This window comes from Rhinatrema bivittatum, chromosome 2 (assembly GCF_901001135.1).
Source record: "Rhinatrema bivittatum chromosome 2, aRhiBiv1.1, whole genome shotgun sequence".
NCBI lineage: Eukaryota > Metazoa > Chordata > Amphibia > Gymnophiona > Rhinatrematidae > Rhinatrema > Rhinatrema bivittatum.
The window spans coordinates 99,697,028-99,712,617 of record NC_042616.1 but is presented as its reverse complement, the minus strand read 5'-3'; positions in this window follow the sequence as shown (position 1 = coordinate 99,712,617).

The following is a 15,590-nucleotide window of genomic DNA, read 5'->3' as shown; positions in this document are numbered from 1 at the left end:
AAAAAGGTTCCAAGGGTGATCCGGGTACTATAGACCAGTGAGCCTGACTTCAGTGCCAGAAAAAATAGTGGAAACTATTCTCAAGATCAAAATCGTAGAGCATATAGAAACAAATAGTTTAATGGAACCCAGTCAACATAGATTTACCCAAGGGAAGTCTTGCCTAACAAATCTGCTTCATTTTTTGAAGGGGTTAATTAACATGAGGATAAAGGTGAACCAGCAGATGTAGTGTATTTGGATTTTCAGAAGGCGTTTGCAAAGTCCCTCATGAGAGGCTTCTAAGAAAATTAAAAAGTCATGGGATAGGAGGTGATGTCCTGCCATGGATTGCAAACTGGTTAAAAGACAGGAAGCAGAGAGTAGGATTAAATGGTCAATTTTCTCAGTGGAAAAGGGTAAACAATGGAGTGCCTCAGGGATCTGTACTTGGACCGGTGCTTTTCAATATATATATAAATGATCTGGAAAGGAATACGACGAGTGAGGTTATCAAATTTGTGGATGATTCAAAATTATTCAGAGTAGTTAAATCACAAGCGGATTGTGATACATTACTGGAGGACCTTGCAAGACTGGAAGACTGGGCATCCAAATGGCAGATGAAATTTAATGTGGACAAGTGCAAGGTGTTGCATATAGGGAAAAATAACCCTTGCTGTAGTTACACGATATTAGGTTCCATATTAGGAGCTATCACTCAGGAAAAAGATCTAGGCATCATAGTGGATAATACTTTAAAATCGTCGGCTCAGTGTGCTGCAGCAGTCAAAAAAGCAAACAGAATGTTAGGAATTATTAGGAAGGGAATGGTTAATAAAACAGAAAATGTCATAATGCCTCTATATTGCTCCATGGTGAGACCACACCTTGAATACTGTGTACAGTTCTGGTCGCCACATCTCAAAAAAGATATAGTTGTGATGGAGAATGTACAGAGAAGGGCAACCAAAATGATAAAGGGGATGGAACAGCTCCCCTATGAGGAAAGGCTGAAGAGGTTAGGGCTGTTCAGCTTGGAGAAGAGTCGGCTGAGGGGGGATATAATAGAGGTCTTTAAGATCATGAGATGTCTTGAACGAGTAGATATGTATCAGTTATTTACATTTTCGAATAATAGAAGGATTAGGGGGCATTCCATGAAGTTAACAAGTAGCACATTTAAGACTAATCTGAGAAAATTCTTTTTCACTCAACGCACAATAAAGCTCTGGAATTTGTTGCCAGAGGATGTGATTAATGCAGTTAGTGTAGCTGGATTCAAAAAAGGTTTGGATAAGTTCTTGGAGAAGTCCATTAACGGCTTTTAATCAAGTTTATTTAGGTAATAGCCACTGCTATTAATTGCATAAGTAGCATGGGATCTTCTTAGTGTTTGGGTAATTGCCAGGTTCTTGTGGCCTGGTTTGGCCTCTGTTAGAAACAGGATGCTGGGCTTGATGGACCCTTGGTCTGACCCAGCATGGCAATTTCTTATGTTCCCATTTCTTCTGAAGATATTGATGGAAATGTTTATCGTCATTTAATTGTCCAGGAAACCTCCAGGTTTTCTGGGTTCTCTGGTCAGCAGAGAACCAAACGTCCACCCATATCAGTGCATGATCTGCTATTACAATGGAGCCAATAACTGCCTCTTCTACCTTAGCAAATAAATTTTCAGTTAAAAGGATATAATCTATTCTCGACATCGTGCTATGTGCCCTAGAGACATGAGAGTATTCCCTTATGTCCGGGTGTAATATACGCCATGTGTCGAAGTCTTAGCCGTTTACATAAATGTACCACTCCCGATTCCTGCTTCAGTCTGTATCCCCTTGGAATCTGAGATTTATCATAGACACAATTCAAATGTATGTATGTATGTATGTATGTATGTATGTATGTATGTATTTATTTATTTATTTATTTATTTATTTATTTAAGGTTTTTATAAACCGACGTTCGTGGATAACATCACATTGGTTTACAGGGGGCACGAAATGCAGCATGAAAGGCTTTACAATGAGCTGAATTCAAACCATATAAGAGTAATAACTATATAAAACAGAGACCATATATATATATATATATATATATATATATATACACACACATGTACATGGGGGAAAGGAGGCGGGGGAAGGGCAGAAGTCACCAAGCTGTCCTCTACCCTCCTCCATACTATGTGGCCAAGTGAGGCGTCAAAGAGCGAGGCGTGAAATGCGAAACGTGAAATGTGAGGCCATGTAAGGCATCAAATCCCCTGCTAGTAGCAGTTCACCTTGGGATTTAGTCAGCAATATATTAATAATAGTAAAAAAAATCTGGATCCAGCAAGTTTGGTGCATATATATTACATAAAGTAATACTTTTTCCAGCCAAAGTTCCCAGAATAATAATAATTCGCCCCTCGTTATCTTGTATTTCCTGAGTAACAGTCAGTGGGGTATTTTTGTTGACCAAAATTGCCACTCCTCCTTTTTTCCCTTTGGCGGGAGAAAAATGGCACACCGAAGCCCATTCCCTACACAATTTTGCACTCTCTATCTCGTTTAAATGCATTTCCTGCAGGCAAGCAATATTTACCTTTATGAGTTGTAAGTGTTGAAATATTTTTTTCCTTTTTATTGAGGATCCCAACCCGTCCGTGTTCCATGAAATCAGTCTGTATTTACCCCCCATTATCTTGCAACTCAGATGTACTATATACCACAAGTGAAGGGTGAAAACGTGCGGGGTCAGGTTCCCAGCCCAACCTGGTCCCTGATCCATAAACCCATATGCGATCTCTGATGTTTCCTCTCTGGAAACTTAATAGCATATAATTTAATCCATCATAAATATAGGCCCATTTTTTACAAGAACACCAGTGCCCCCCCCCCCCCATCCTCCCCCAATCCCCAAATATTTCCCAAAAAACCTGTAAGACTCGAGGAGTCTTCAATGGAGATCATTTAGGTATGATTGAACAGCACAGGGCCTCCACCCACCACCCAAGCATTAGAGAGGAACAACCTCAAATTATCAATAACAGCGATATCACTTGTTTAGGTCTTCCAGGAACTTGGTCACCGCTTCCATGTTATCATAGGTGGTCCATTTCCCTCCATGATTGATGCGGAATTTAGCTGGAAACTGTAAGGACAATTTAATATGCTTCTCAATAAGCGTGCTACAGATAGGCATGTATGTTCTGTGCAACGCCGCCACTTTAGCAGAGTAATCTGGGGCCCGCCGGACCACCGCTCCTTGTAAATGTAAATTACCTTGTTTACGTGCTGCCTGCAAAATTTTATTTTTATTTATTTGTTTGTTTTCTATACCGCCAGGAGCGTGATCAGATGCGTCCGATCGCATTCACCACATTATGTGATCCCTTAAAACTCTTTTTTTAAACATCAGCATATTGCAGCAGATGAACATTAAATCAATTACTTACACATGAACAATTATCCTCTTACAAGCCCTTCTAACAATGATCTCTAGCAAGAGTTTTAAGAGATTTATATAACACGTATCATTCCATGACATACATGACTGTGTCAACTTTTGAACATAGTAAAAGGAGTAAGAAAGACCAATGCCTAATTAGTGATAAATGCCCAGTACCTACCCCAAATTTTATCATATCAGGCATTCTCTCTTCTGCAAAGAGAATGTTAACTTTTCAATAATCGCAGTTTTATGTGCATAGGCATACCATGTGAAACAAATGGCACCAGACTTCCGATGAGTGGCCATGGTATTCCGGGCTGCATGAATAAGTTGACCACATAGTTTGGTATACAGCTGCATAATTTAAACCCAATTCAAAAATTAAAAGACAGACAGGACCAACCTTCTGTCATTTAATGTTAACAACCCTTCCTTCAGGGAATAACCAGGCCTTTACCTTTTTTCTGAAGGCCTGACATACTCAGCAAGTGCACTGGAGCCCTGGTGAAGATGCAGTAGATTGGATCCCATTGTGGCCATCTGGCCTGGCTCCTTGAAGATTGTCCGGAACTGGTCCATGAATTGTTGTAAATTATGTAGTAGAGGTTCTGTACGCTCCCAGAGGGGGAAGGCCCACAGTAAGACCTTCCCATCCAATAACGAGAGAATGTAGGTTTTTTCTTTTCATCAAATTGTCAAGGATTTGCAGGGTAAAGTGCATCTGGCACTGGTTCAGAAACCCCCAGCACTTCATGGGGTGCCAGGCCTAACGAGGCGGGGTCGGTATTTGTAGTATAGGACAGTCGGTGACTGGTAGCAGTGCTGGTACTGCTACTGGTGGAGACGGGGCAGCAGGTATGGTCAAGGTGTCCAAACACGCAGTGAGACAATTCATGTCAGCAACTAGGAGTTCCAAGGCCGTCTGTACTGCTTAAATTTCTGGGCTAGGCCAGGAATGGCCTCCAACGCAAACAGGTCTGCCAGGCTTATGGTCTCAACAATCTGTTGCAGGCATAGAACCTTGGACCGAGGTAGAATTGGCACATCCTGCAGGGTGGAGCCCTGCAGGTTTCCACGTTGGCTGGCAGAGCTAGCTGAGACAGAGGCCCAACTGGAGCTTCACCAATACCAGCCCTTGTTCCACTTAGGTTGAGCCCTCGGGTGCTGGACTAGCAGGCTTAGGCGAGGACCTCTGCTGATCAGCGGGAGATCAGTAGAGATGGTCAGGTGACAGGCCAGGGTTGCTTTTACTTATGGTAAGGGAGAGAGCACTGTCATTAGCCGGCCCTATATTATGGAACTCAATGCCACCCGAAATAAGACTAACGAAGGAGCAAAAACTCTTCAAAAAAAGCTTAAAAACATGGCTTTTCAAAAAGGCCTTTCAAAGTGAGAATGGGAAATAGATAATACTAAGAAACAAGAAAAGGACTTATATGCACAAGCAAAAGTCACCTGAGAACATATGTGAGTTTTATTTTTTATTTTATCACACTTAAGTATTAAGTTAAAGAATTACAGTATACCGCATCTATGGTTAGCCCATAAAGGGAATTTTATTACACTTTACATATAGCTTATAATATTGACTCATGTATCCGAACAACTGCGGCACCCTCTGGTTAAAATTAAATCCATTCTGAACTTATTTATGTGCCTATTTGTAAACCGTTGTGATGGTATATCACTAAACGATGGTATATAAAAGTTTTTAAATAAATAAATAAATAAAAGGTCCAGCTTCTCTAGGCCTTGTATAGCAGGGAGCCAATTGCATGAAGATACAGGGATCTGCCCCATGACCCTTTTTGCTAGTGCTCTGAATTTCAAGCAGCAGAGAATAGCCCTATGTTTCTTGCTCCAGGTCTATTTAGGCAGCACTCAGGATACAGAAGGAGGGGTGAGTGTAGTGGGTTGTGAGGATGGTGGGTTTTGCCTTGTAGTCTGGATCATAAAAACACACTGACACTAATTACAGCTTATGTGAAAGTATGGAAAAGGTATATTACATTATAGAACACACAACACAGATTTATAAAAGCAAATAGTTTACTAAATATTGTGAAATATGATAAAAAATCAGCAAAGACAAATAGCATTATAATGAATATCAGTCAATCAAACAGCATTACAATAATAAAAGAAGGTAAAGATTTATACAAAGATACCTCTCTCACAGTTTCCCTATTGTGAGTCGATGTATCTGGGAAATCGAGAGACCTACAGGCCCAGAGAAAGCATGAGATGACTAACAACGCTCTTCTTCTGGCAATCTGAAGAACACTGTTAATTACAATTAACTTTATATTCTCCTTTCTGGCTCTAGTTTAGGTTTTGTAAAGCCAGTCATTCTAATTAGAACTTACAATTTCAGCAACATTTATGCCATAAGTAGGAGGCATCCTATTATAGCATGACTCAGGACAGTTCAAGCACTGGACCTTATCAGACAGAAAGTCAGATGTTTCTTTTTCTTATCTCAGCTTGTTACTACTAAGTAGACTAAGGAAAAGAGGCAAGACAGCATGCTATAATTTCATGGATAAAAAGTCTTATGATAAGCTATTGTGCAAATTCATATTGATCCATATTTATTCAATGGTTATTCCTTTGTTCCACTATTATTTCCACCTGCGCATACCAAGTTTTTCACGTAAACTAAAATAACTCTCTGCTAGCTCCTACAATGGGTGAGCCTGAAGCAGACAAAGCAGAGCAAAGAAGAGCTCCTCCTTTCTTCTTGTTTCCTCCTCCCCTCCTGTCTGCAGGAAATAGGAGGAGAGAGGTGAGGCTGGAGTGGACATCTTAGCAAAGAAGAATTTAGTTTTTGTTTGCATATTTCTATTTCTAATTTGTGGTCACTTTTTCTATATTTGGTAAGGGTCTGTGTTCTGCATATGTGACCAAGGTGAGGTATCCTGCTAGCATGTAGTTTCGGTGTAGGTATCTATAGCATTCCAGCCTTCTCTTTTTTCACAATACAAGGTATATTAGTGTTCTAGGGTCCAGTGGAATATTTGCATTGTTGTCTTTTAATATAGGACTATGGTCATTTGAATTATGGGAGTTAGTGCAGTTTTGGTATGGCAGATTTGCAATATAAGTACAGAGTCAATTTTTTGCAGTTTTTGAGTTACTTGTGTCACTGTTACTGAGTTAAACTAGTCACAGAAGAAAGAAAACATTAAGCAGCGCTCACACTGCATAATGTATCAATAGAACTAATAGTGAGGGCCAGTCAATAAATAAACTTTATAGGTTAAACCAGCATATGGTACAGAATTTAAAAATGTTTAAGCATATAAAAAAATTGAATATGGTATCACAAATAAATGCAACAGAAAATGAACTGACCCCTAGTCTGATGTCATGCTACAATCTTCTCGCTGGTAGCTGAAGAGAATCGGTCAGTATTGCTTTGGAAATGTTGCACCCGTTGGTCTCAGATGGCTGTGACCACTAATGCTCATCTCTTTCTTTGCTGCCTTGTCATCTCTTGGCCGAATGGCGGCCTCCACCAACCACCACCGACCAGCCTGGCATTCCTGGGATGGCGTGGGCGCTGCCGACCACCATCTTGCTTCAGGAATCACCTAGGCACATACGCGCACGGGCCCCCTTTGTACAAGTCATGGCGGGAACCTCGGGCGCGTCCCCTCTGGATGATGTCATCCACCTCTTGTACTTATGCTAGCTGGCCCTTTACTTTGACGAGTTAACAAGGAGTTCCCTCGTTGCTGAATTCAATTCCATCCTTGGACTTCCGGTTCCAGACCCTACGCTTGGCGTCAGATACTCTGGGCACCCGCTCCTTGGGGGCCCTGCTCCGTCTCTGGCTATCCACTTCTTGGAGGTCCTTTCTGCCTTGGACTTCTATCTCTCTCGCTCCCCGGGACCTCTCCTGGAACTACCTCCTATGAGTACCTATTTCTACGGACTTCAACTATTTCAAGTCTCGTTGTGGGATCCTCTTCGGTGATGCGGTAGTGGCCCGTGCCTCGGGCCACTACCGCATCAACCCAAATCGAACCACTCCAGTATATCCTGCCCTGCAGGTCATCACTGCACCAACACTACAGGAACCTCATCGGGGTTCCTGCACCTCGGACTACTAGCTCATTACCACTACTGAGACACCTCTCCGGCGTACCCCGCTCTGCAGGCCACTACCGGATCTACACGTCTGAGGTATTTTTACACTACTGCAAGACTTCCTGGCATACCCCTCTCCACGGGCCACTACCGGATCTTCACATCTGAGGTATCACCTTGGGGTATACCCCTTTGCTCTGGACTTTACTTTTACTGCATTCCCTGCTCCGCGGGTTGTGCCTTTCTCTTCTCTTAATAAAGACTGTACTCAGCTGTGTCTGACGTCACTGAGACCTCGCCTACCGCCAGTGAGGCTCACAGGGCTCCTCCCTGTGGGCGGAGACATCTCTCACCTCGGCCCAGGGTTCACACTCTTACAAGACATAACAGGAAAATTTTAGAACTTAAGTTTTGGGGGGAGGTAAACTATTGGAATATATTATTTAGTGTGTGTGTGTGTTTTTTTTATAAAAAGCCAAAAGGTAGGAAAATGCTTACAGTTTGTGTGCTTCTTATAAAATGAAAGCCAAATGGTAGGAAAAAGCTTAGAGTTTGAGGCCAAAATGAGACAGATGATGAAATGCTAAGAGAAATTAGGGAAGCTAAGTAAATTGGTAGGGGAGTAATAACTGGAGATTTCAGTTACCCTAAAATTGACTGGGAAAATGTAACATCGGGACATGCTAGAGAGATAAAGTTCCTGGATTGAATATATAAGTTTTATGGAGCAATTGGTTCAGAAACCAACAAGAAAAGGAGCTATTTTAGATCTAATTCTTAGTGGAGTGCAGGATTTGGTGAGAGAGGTAATGGTGGTGAGGCCACTTGGCAATAGTGATCATAACATGATCAAATTTGAATTAATGATTGGAAGGGGGACAATAAGTAAATCCACGGCTCCAGATTAAACTTTCAAAAGGGTAACTTTGATAAAATGAGAAAAATTGTTAAAACAAAATTGAAAGGTGCAGCTACAAAGGTTAAGAGCGTGCAACAGGCATGAACATTGTTAAAGAATACCGTCTTAGAAGTGCAGTCCACATGTATTCCATGCATTAAGAAAGGTGGAAGGAAGGCCAAACAATTGCCATCTTGGTTAAAAGGTGAGGTGAAAGACAAAAGATATTTCTTCAAAAACTGGAAGAAGAATCCATCTGAAGAAAATAGGAAAAAGCTTAAGCATTGGCAAATTTAAATGTAGATAGACTAAGAGAGAATTTAAAAAGTTGGCCATAGAGGCAAAAACTCATAATAAAAACTTTTTAAAATATATCCGAAGCAGGAAGCCCGCAAGGGAGTCTGTTGGACCATTAGACGATCAAGGAGTTAAAGGGGCACTTACGGAAGATAAAGCCATTGTGGAAAAACTAAATTAATTCTTTGCTTCAGTGTTTATGGATGAGAATGTTAGGGAGATATCTGTTGCGGAGTCCGTTTTCAAGGATAATGATTCTGATGAACTGAACCAAATCACATTGAACCTGGAAGATGTAGTAGGCCAGATTGACAAACAAGGGTAGTAAATCACCTGGTCAGGATGGTATACACTCCAGGGTTCTGAAAAAACTAAAAAATGACATTTCATAACTATTACAAGTAATTAGTAACCTATCATTAAAATCATCCTTTGTAGGTGAAGACTGGAAGATGGCCAATATTTTTGAAAAGGACTCCAGAGGTGATCTGGGAAACTATAAACCGGTGAGCCTGACTTCAGGGCTGGGAAAAATCCTGGAAACTGTTACAAAGAATAAAATTGTTGCACTGGAGGTGAACCTTTGGCCTAGTGCAGGATAGGTATGGCCCTCCGATTGGACCCAGAGAGCGCCTGCCACCAGGAGGCGGAGCACAGGAGGAGACAGAGACTAGCTGGAGCTTCGCCAATAGCAACCCGGGGTTTCCTCAGGTTGAGCCCTTGGTTACCCGGGCCGCCTGGTCTTAGGTGGGCCTCATAGGGTCTCCTAGAGAGAAAGTTCAAGGGAGTGCCCACCACGAACGAGGGTGTGTGGTCGGTGTCCAAACAAGGAAGTCCAGAGGTCGCAGGAAGCCAGGAGAGAGTGTCCGAGTGTATATCGAGGATCAAGGCCAGAGTATAAGTCCAGAATGTTGGGTTTGTGGCATATTGTGGACTCTTGGTCGAAGTGGTGATGACTCGTTCCATGGGGAGGGGCCCCGGGGGGAACCACAATGATAGGCTAGACCAGTGGTTCTCAACCTTTTTTTGGTCGGGACACACCTCACAGATGGTTCTCACATGCGTGACACACTGAACATGTGACCATCACCAGGCTAAATGTAAACAAACACTCTGCATTCCACAGGAACCCCCTCAACCCCCAACAATGGGTGCAGAACAAAACTAGGACATTCCCCGTTCAATTTACCATACACAAAAAGATATTTCTGCTGACATCTCAATAACAGCAACATAAACACTCTCTCCTACCAGGTGCAATAGACCTCCTTATGAAAAAACAGTAATTTACCACCAATGCATGTTCTATTGAGAAAACACAACAAATAATTTTGATACAAATGCCTACATGCTAGTAAAATACTTCACCTCGGTCACACACATAGAATCAACCTTCACCAAGTACAGAAAGACCACAAATTACAAATATGGAAACAGAAACTGGAATGGAAACCCAAAAAAGCCACTCTACATTCTATGCAAAACAAAAATATAGCACCTATCAGACTTCCAGGATCTGAAATAATGTACACAAACTAATGTGCACATGTTACACCTGCATTTTGGAACTCAAACAGTAACAACCCTACCTATGAAAAGACAGCACTGCAAAAATTACACCAGGCCCTAAACACCAATACACCTATTAGGAAAACAGAACAAGCCAAGCTGCTATAGATCCCAACCAAGAAACTACAAGCTCACAGAACACCCTTAGCTTGGTCACACACGCAGAACACAGACAGACCCTCACCAAATACAGAATAAAGTGACCATAAAGCTAATGTTTTTGTTTTTGCGTTGTTTTACTGCATACAGAGTGTGGCTTCTTGCTGTTTCCAGTTCAGTTTTTGTCTCCACATTTCTATTTATACATTCCCCGAGAAATATAAAATAATCTAAAACTAGAATATAATAAATGTTTCAAAACAACTGATAAATGGAACATCCAATCATTAAAAATTTTCAAAATTATTAAAACTTCTCCAAACACCAATAAACTATTTCTAACAGCAGATACATCACATAATACCTAATAATTAAAATAGCAGTCAATCAAGAAAGATACATTTAAAAAGCCACCTTTACTTACCCTCTCCAGTAACTCTCGTACTCCTTTCCATTGTAGGCCAATAGCACATACCAGAAGCAGCAAGGGCTGCTGAAGCTCTGCCTCACGTTCTTCTTCCTTAGGGCCCTTACTAGTCTATCTCACACACACACACACACACCAGTCACCTGCCTGAGCAATCTCTCCTTCTTTCACACCAGACACCTGCCTGATCAATTTCTTTCTCTCTCACACACACACACACACACACACATACCAGTCACCTGCCTGACCAATTTCTCTTTCTCACACACACACACACCAGTTACCTGCCTGACCAATTTCTCTTTCACACTCTCACACACACACACACACCAGTCACCTGCCTGACCAATCTCTTTCTCTCACACACACCAGTGACTTTCCTGAGCAGTCTCTTGTTCTCACACATTTCTCTTACTTACACACACATTCTCTCATACACTTACCACCAGCTGATTCACTCTCTGTCTCACTCACCCCCACCCAGAGCACACATAGCAGCTACAGCACAAGGTAGCCGGTATGCTGCTATTAAAAGCAGAGTCCTGACAGGCTGGAAACTGCAGCAGGAGCGACCTCCCCAGCCCCACAGCGCTAAGAAGGCAGCACTCAGCTGTTTGCTTGTGCTGCGATCGATCGCGGCACAGAGCAATCAGCTGAGATTGTAATTTTATTATTTTCTCCCCACCCCAGCCTTTTTTTTTTTTGCAGTTTGATTATTATAATTTTATATTTTCTTGCAGGTATCGCGCTGCCAGAGAAGGGGAGGTCAGAGCCGGGGGGGGAGGCAGCGGCGCCATGCTCCTTCTGCAGAAGTAGCATGCAGGCATGGCCTTTTCTTCTTCCTGCATGCCCAGTAGACATCACTTCCTCTTCCGGGCCACAGGGGCGGGAAGAAGAAAAGGTCACGTTCCTGTTGCTGGCTTCCACAAAACACTGCTGCCGTTCCCCTCGGGGCTTGAAGGTGCTGATAGCCTGGGCAGCAACGGCAGCAGTGTTCGTCTCTCTGAGGTGAAGGGTGGGGGAGAGCAGCGGGGGCATGACACACCTGCCAGTGCTTCGCGACACACAGGTTGAGAACCGCTGGGCTAGACTCTAGTAAGCAGACACTGAGGAAAGAAAGCTTTATTATACTGCTGTTGATGCGTTGAATCTTGCCCAAGGAATGGACAGTACTGTAATCCAGCGATAACACCATAGCTCAGACAGTCTCGGTAGTAGATGGCCTCCCCCAGATGTAGCAAAAGTCCGGTAGTGTTCTACAGTGCAGGATAGGCCGTGAACCTGAAGAGTGGAATGAGGAGAGCTGGAGCGTAGTGATACTCACAGAGTAGCAGTGCTGATAACTTCCTTTGGTAGTTGATTGAAGAGAGGGACCCGTGGTCCGAGATGCAGGATACCCTGAGCAAAATAGGCCCTCGAGAAGCGAGTACCTAGGAGCGCCAAGGGTTTCCTGAAAGAAATCAGATTAACCCCGGAGGGCGAGTTGAAACGAGAGGCCCCCGAGGAACGTGTACCCAGAGCTTCCATAGGAGTGAGATACCCTGGAAGATAGTAAGGAATCCAAGCGAGCAGCTTAGAAGCGGACAGAGTAGCAAAACCGAAGTCCTTGCTAATTCGTTAATTTGGAGCAGAGCAGAGGTTTAAATACCCGTAAGTACTGATGTCATGCACTGGGGCTCCCCCAAGGTTCCCGCCATAACGTATTCAAAAACGTAGGCAGCGTACGCACGCGTACCCTAGGAGGCCTCAGGAAGAAGCATGGTGGACGGGAACGCCCATGCTGGCTCAGAGACGCCAAGGTTTTTGGCTAACAGCAGCAGTGGCAGCCATCTTTCCAAGGGAGGAGGAAAAGGGTAGGTGAGGCAGAGCAGTTGCAGCCGTTTGTGACCGACTGATCAGCCAAAGCAGGGTCGGTAACAGTGGTCAATCCAGGCGTAGTCAGGTCAGGAAAAGGTCAAGTTCCAGGTGGTGATCAAGAGTAGTCAGGTCAGGCAGAGGTCAAGTTCCAGGCGGCGATTAAGAGTAGTCAGAGAACAGGCAAAGGTCAGAACCGTGAGATCAGTCTGAAGGGTACTACCAGGAATGGAGAGACGAAGGAACAGGAGACGATGGAACAGGAGACACAGGAGCAAAGACACTGGAATGCAGGAAGGCAAACTAGAGACACCGGAGTGTACGACCCGATTGCCAAGGCACCGTTCAAGGGAACGGGCCTTCCCTTTTATGCTAGGGAGTCATGATGTCATTAGTGAGTGCCGGGCGTGGGTTTCCCTCGCTTGGGTCTTTAAAATAGAGGACGTCGGCTGTGCATGCGCCTAGGGGCGGGGCTGAAGAGCAGGAGGACACGGAGCCCCTGTGGGAGCTCTGCTGTGAGGCTGGCATCAGAGACAGTGAGCGGGGGAGCCAGGGACACCGCAAACTTACTGCAGTGGCAGAGGGAGTGAGCCCGGAGCTGGTAGACGGACGGGAGAGGTGAGCAGGACCGGCCACGGAGCAGACGCAGCCAGGAAGCACAACAATGTCCCCCCCCCCCCCCTTTCTAGGCCTCCCCGGCCTGGGTTTGTCAGGATGGGTCCTGTGGAACTCCGCAAGGAGATTCTTGTCATATATGTGGTGCGAGGGCTCCCAGGAGTTCTCCTTCAGCCCGAAGCCCTCCCACGACAGGAGGTATTCCCAATTGCCTCTCTTCCGTCGGATGTCCAAAGCCTCCTTGACCTGGAGAACGTCCTTGGGTTCAGCGGTGAGCTGTGACAGAGCAGGAGGATTGCGAGAGGGCCAGTTCAGGACCAGGGGCTTTAATAAAGAAATGTGAAATGTATTGTGGATTCCCATGGAACTGGGGAGCTGCAGCTGATAAGTTACGGCCCCGATGCGTCAGATAACAGGAAATGGCCCTATGAATCTGGGGGCCAAATATTGCGAAGATAATTGTAACTTAATGTGTTTCGTGCTGAGCCACAGTTTCTGGCCTGGCCGGGACAGGGGAGCAGTGCGACAGTGGGCATCAGTGAAGCATTTGGCTTTCTCAGTGGCTTGACCCATTCTTTGCTTGACTCTATGCCAGAGGCAGCGAATTGTCTGTGCTGTAGACTGGGCTGCAGGCGAGGGTACAGAGAGTGGTACTGCAGAGGCAGGCATGGTTGGCGACCGAACACCACGGAGAAGTGCGAGACATCAGTGGCTGAGGCAACGTGGATATTGTGGGAAAACTCAGCCCAAGGCAAGAGGTCGGCCCAGTCGTCTTGTTGATCGTTGAAGTAAAACCTTAAGAATGTCTTCAAGGATCGGTTTGTCCTCTCGGCTTGGCCGTTCACCTGAGGGTGGTAGGCTGAAGTCAAATTCAAAGAGATATCGAATTTTTTGCACAGAGACTTCCAGTATTTGGCAGCGAATTGTGGCCCACGATTGGAAATGATCTCTTTGGGGAGACCATGTAGATGGAATACGTTCTTCAGGAAGAGTTTTGCCAGTTCAGGAGCTGAAGGGAAACTCGGGAGTGGAACATAGTGGGCCATTTTTGAGAAACGATCGATGATGACCCAGATGACCATGTTGACCTTTGATGGGGGCAGATCAACGATGAAGTCGATAGAGATGCTTGACCAGGGCTCAGTGGGAGCTGGAAGGGGTTGAAGAAAGCCCCAAGGGCGGCCAGTAGGAAGTTTGTGTTGTGCGCAGATGGTGCATGAGTCCAAATAACTGCGGGAGTCCTTGACCATGTTAGACCACCAGTAGTATCTTCTTAGCATCTCAAGTGTCCGAGCCCGGCTGAGATGGCTGGCCAACTTCGAGTCATGAGCCCAGTGAAGGACGCACTCTTGGAGACGGCGTTCAACCACCGTCTTCCCAGCTGGCACAGTGTTGGTGACTGCAAGGTTTATACATGCTGGGTCGATGATGTGCCTAGGAGTGTCAGGCGTACCCTCTGGTTCGAGAGAACGGGAGAGAGCATCCGCTCGAGTGTTCTTGGCTGCAGGACGATAACGAAGTTCAAAATTAAAACGTTCAAAGAACAATGCCCAGCAGGCCTGTCTGGGGTTCAATAACTGGGCTTCCTTCAAGTGTTCGAGGTTTTTGTGATCTGTAAAGATCGTGAATTTATGCTGTGCTCCTTCTAACCAGGGACGCCACTCTTGAAGAGCTAATTTCACAGCTAGGAGCTCATGGTCCCCGATCGTATAGTTTTGCTCTGCGGGGGAACGTTTGTGAGAATAGAAGGAGCAGGGTACTAAGACTCCCTTAGAGGAATACTGGCTCAGAACTGCCCCTGCCCCAATGGCGGAGGCGTCAACTTCGACAACGAAGGGGCGTTTAGGCTCTGGGTGACGTAGACAAGGTCTGGTACAGAATGCCTCTTTCAAGGCGTGGAAGGCAGATTGAGCCTTGGGACTCCAAACTTGGTGGTTACCACCTTTCCTAGTCATGGCAGTGAGTGGGGCAGCTAGTGTGGAGTAGTTGGCGATGAAGTTCCTGTAATAGTTTGTAAATCCAAGGAACCTTTGCAGGACGCGGAGGCCTACTGGTTGAGGCCAGTCTCGGATTAGAACATAAGAACATAAGAAAATGCCATACTGGGTCAGACCAAGGGTACATCAAGCCCATCATCCTGTTTCCAACAATGGCCAATCCAGGCCATAAGAACCTGGCAAGTTCCCAAAAACTAAGTCTATTCTATGTTACCATTGCTAATGGCAGTGGCTATTCTCTAAGTGAACTTGGAGTTTTTCAGGATCCATGGTAAAACCACGACTGGAGATAATGTAACCCAGAAACGGAAGACGAGTCTGTTCGAAG